General features: G+C 40.2%; 1 long non-coding RNA gene across 1 annotated transcript; it reads left to right on the top strand.

Annotated features, from left to right (window-relative positions):
* Window positions 1-418: 418 nt before the first annotated feature.
* LOC101469750 (uncharacterized) lies at window positions 419-3,622 on the top strand. Its single transcript, XR_191295.2, has 5 exons — window positions 419-468; window positions 809-840; window positions 2,077-2,203; window positions 2,653-2,748; window positions 3,168-3,622. It is a non-coding gene; the product is annotated as an uncharacterized LOC101469750 (long non-coding RNA).
* Window positions 3,623-4,774: the final 1,152 nt, after the last annotated feature.

Genomic DNA, 4,774 nt, shown 5'->3' with positions numbered 1-4,774 from the left:
AAATATGATCCTTCATCTCCTACAAGAGCTTGTCCTTTGAATTAGCTATAAGAATGACTGAGATGAAAGGAGCTGATTAAACTCTCTGGACGACTCTATCCTTCATACCACTTCAAGAGCTTGTGTTCTTAATTAGTTCAGGCACTAAGTTGGCCATCTATCATACTGGCGGGCACTGTGCTCAGACTAAGTTCAAGGCTGGAAAGTGACTTACAGAGTAAGAAAGTTACCAATGTTGCTGTTGATTTTCATGCTTCATCCTTACTCAGAGTCATTGTGGTATATAAGGATATGTGCTTTCTAAATACCCGTAGAAAATATATATATATGCTGAGTGAGGTGGATTCACAGGCTGTATGCACACAGTCACAGCTGCTTGCTAATTTGGTGCTAATTAGAGCCAACCATTAGGCATCGTCGCCACAAACACTGCAGAGAGGTCCAGTTTAGTGACTCCAGTTAGCAGAAGTGAGTCAGCTATTTGTTACAGATGCCTACCATCCACCTGTAAATCAAAACAGTCCTAAAATGCATATTTTACTTATCTACTTAAAACTATCCAAAGAAACAAAAAACAACTATCCATACAATTGTCCAGAGGGGGAATATTTGTTCTGCTAAGGGCTAAAATTAGAGGCATGGCTGTTTGATTGATTAGTCTCCTGCCAGAGAGAGCTGCAGATGATTAGTGTCTGTTAGGCTGCTGAGTCACTGAATTGAGTCTGAGGATTGTGTTTGTGCTGTTCATGCCTGGTTGGAGTGTTTTATTGTAATTATCAGACAAATAACATGTGTTTTTTTTTTGTAGTGCAATCGAAGACGTTTGAGCTTTGAGTTTTGGTGAGTGAAATTGTAACATGTCATTACTGTTACTAACTGTTACAGCTTGCTAAAAAAAAGCTTATTAGTGTTAGCTGATCAATTAGACACTTTAGTCCAAATATGGTAACTCCTGTGTCCAAAAATCAACTCCAGCATGGCAGCAGTCGTAATGATATATTCAGCGCTTTAAAGTTTGGAAACTGGAACCCAATGGGTGATATTATGGCCATGTCCATTTTTTACATACAGTCTGTGGTTTCGAGTCATATTAAATGCAATAAAATGGTCCCTGGTCGTGTCAAAAAGGACAATAAAGCAGTGTATGATTTAAGGCAGGTCCCTGTGACTCATGAGTTGCTTCCTCAGGTCCACCCCGTCTCTCATCACATGCAATTTCATATCATAAAGACAGAAATGACAAAAATAGAAGCTTTACAGGACTTCACCATCCAGTGCAGATGTTTCTGTCTTTTCTAAACTATATGGACAAAAAAATAAGGCCACACTTCTTAATCTTTGAATTGAGATGTTTTCAATCACATTGCCACTGGTGTATAAAATCAAGCACTTAGCCATGCAGTCTGCCTTTACAAACATTTGTGAAAGAATGCCACCATTACAACAAGTCAGTTCATGAAATTTCTGCCCTCCTAGTTATTCTGGGATCAGCTGTAAGTGTTATTATTGTAAAGTGGAAGCGTTTAGAAACCAACTCAGGCATACAGTGGCAGATGACATAAAGATAGAGAGCGGGGTTACTGAGTATTGAGGCACAAACTGTGTGAAAGCGAGCAGCGCTCCGCTAACTCAGTAATTGCAGAATTTTAAAACATCCTGAGTATAAAGCTATATGTGTGCTGGGAGCTTAATGGCATGGGTTTCCATAAGTGTTACATGGGGGTGGCAAGTGTTTCTTGTTTATAGGATTTAATAAATTTTGAAGGTAGCCTCAAGTGGCCATTTTTAAAAAAAACAAAACAAAAACAACTGTGATTTTTGCTGTTTGAGAGTCAGCCTGAAGCCTTGCTTATATTTTGTCACTAATAGCTGGAATCAAGAAATCCAAGTAGTCATTCCTGGTATTCTTCTTTGACGTCTTATTTATATCCACTGCCTGGCGTACGTGTACAGGTTTTGCATCCTAATGTAAATTCTCGGGGAACAAATTCCCACAGTCAGAAAACCAAACAGACGCACAGATGTCCACACGGACCCTCACGGTCACCATCTGATGATGATATTTTTATCTTTCAGACCTAAGTGGACCTTAGCAGACTCGCAAACCTGGAAAGTAGAATTAAGCCTCAATTTCAGCACTTGGTTCCAGCTCGTTCCACATCGTCCAGTCGCCAGTTAAGGGTCTCTCCTGTCTTGGCACAAGGTCAGTACTCATCACAAACTTTGCTACAGCTGAGATTTTGGGCCAAAGATGGTAAATGCATGCAATACGATGAGATTTAGATATACCAGGACCATCACATGGCATTAATACAAGATAATCTTCTGAATTATTGCATCTGAAAGCGATCACAGCACTTTGGCTCATCAGTGCATAGGCATGTCTACTGTGACATATTGTTGTTCTTTAATGCACTTTTTGTTAATTTGTTTAGAGCCAGTTGAAAAATATTAAAGCTGTTGTAATCAATATTATAGATCAAATGACTCAGCACTGTATGTGTGTGTGAAAATGGGCACTTTGGGTGATAAACCCAAAGCTAATTATTCAACTCTGCAGTTCCACTCAGCTTTATGGAGCATAGCATCTTCAAACTCATTGTTTTAGTTTTCCTGCCAGCAGCATTTACTGTTTTAGTTCTCTCTCATCAGCGGTGTATCCAGCTGGAGCGGGCAGCTGTTTCCACCAAGACCCCACACTACCTTCCCACTGCCAAACAGCAGATGGACACGGCTTGCGGCTAGCTGGTGAGCAAAGTGGAGCGTTTAGCAGCTAAACAGCAGATATTTCCCCTCAGTGGCCGATGGCGATTAAAAACAACGCTTAAAGCGAACGCTAAACCTTTATTCACCACTTAGTCAAACACACAATTGCAAACGAATACTACAGTTGCAAACAATATTCCAACTCTTGTAGAAAAATGTCAGTGCACTGCTCACAGATGTTTTCACTCCCTTCAAGTGGTCCGAAAATCAGCTATTTAAGGTTCAATTTATAAATATGTATGAGGGCTTAAAAGAAACTGCATGCAATAGGGTGGAAATTTTCTGCTTGATAAGGCAGAAAATGCTGTCTTAAATCTGAACAAGATGAACTCAGATATACACAATAAATTCAGACTGTAAGTGTGCACAGGAGTAATTGCTTTGCATATATGTATTTGCAGCCACGCGTCACATAATGCAGCAGAATTTGGCTCTGAAAATGGAAAATAAACTTTTGTACTGGAAGAATCCGGAGACGAGCATGTGAGGACTGCACTGATGGCAGCACCCCTAATCATTAAAGTATAAAGGTGCAGACGACATAAGGTGCAGACGACAGGGAGGATTGAAATCACGTTCACCTTTAAACTGCTCATATATCTCTTTAGAATAATGTTGTTTTTTTTCTTATTTTCACCGTTTTTTGCACTACCCTTAAACCAATACATAATTCTGGATATGGAACATGTAATCATAAATAGATAAATAAATAATATGACAGCCTGTTTGACAGAAATAGTTCTGAAAGTGACACCCTGAGGAGATATAGGCATAGAGTCCTCATTAATGCACCTTCACTTTTTTCTCTCCCACAATAACTCACATTACTGTCTACCTGAGAGGAATAAAATCTGTTCTGAATAATGACAGCATGATATGTTAATGCCATTAGACGTCAGCCATATCTCTGAGCTCCACTCTGCTCTCTCCTTCTTCACCTCTGCCCCACCCCATACCCCGTTCCTTGTCTCGTTTCCTTTCTGGAGAAACATTTTTACTAGCATTAGGACAGTGTGTGTGCGCACAGGCACGTGTCTGTGTGCTGCTGTCGCGGTTTCTCAGCCCATCTCCAGATGTCAGGGGGCAGGAGGGCTGCAGATGGTTGTCATTCCCATCTGACAGCGGCAGGAAGAGCGAGACTGAGGGAGAAGCAGTGAAAGAGAGAGAGAAGGGGGGTGAGGGCGAGGTGGGGTAAAAGGAAAGAGAAATAGAGCGTGTGAGGAACAGAAGGACAGAGAGAGACAGCCATAAAAGACAGTAAAGATGCTACTCTTGTCACAATAGTGGCAATCTTGCTCACACTTAAACTCCACTCAGCTTGAGGGGATGTTCTGTACAGCAAAACTGATGGAGTGAAAACACATCAGAAATGTGTTTTTTACTATGGTAACACTGCACTGGAGAGGAAATAACACTTTTCCAAAAATCAGAACAGCATTGTTTTTTTATTTAGTTTTTTTCTAAAGCTGGACTCAAACATGGATGCTCAATATCTGGTTTTTATATGTGACCTGTCAAAGACAGTATTATTTCAAGATCAAAAGTTTCATAAATCTAACATTTTGTGGCTTTATATGAGGCTTTATACTTGCTTTCATTTAGCAGCTAAGTAAGGCTGTTTGCCTTAATATCGACAGTCTTTTCTTTCACGGGCTTACTCTATGTTTGTCAAAGTATACATCATTTGAGAGGTGTGTAAAAATTAAATTTTATTCAGACTAAACCTGGTAAACACATGTGAAACCGTTTGTTTTTTTTTAATGGGAAAATGTATTTGAGTAGGGATTAAACGGCTGGGGAGAAAAAAAGCAATGTGTAACAGACAGAAATCTTTAATGAACGAGTAAATTCCCACGTAGGATATTCTTTGATGTGGATGCTGGCGCTTGCAGAGAAGTGAGAGGCACAGGTACTCGGGAATGTTGGATTCGACACAGAGAGGAAAGACAGGAACAGAAGGATGAAGTGAAGGTTAATGAGGAGTCTGACGCCGCAGGGAACCTGTCCT

The sequence above is a fragment of the Maylandia zebra genome, linkage group LG16 (genome assembly GCF_041146795.1).
Source record: "Maylandia zebra isolate NMK-2024a linkage group LG16, Mzebra_GT3a, whole genome shotgun sequence".
NCBI classification, from domain to species: Eukaryota; Metazoa; Chordata; class Actinopteri; order Cichliformes; family Cichlidae; genus Maylandia; species Maylandia zebra.
Note: the sequence above shows the minus strand (reverse complement) of the source record. Positions and strands in the feature narration are given on the sequence as shown.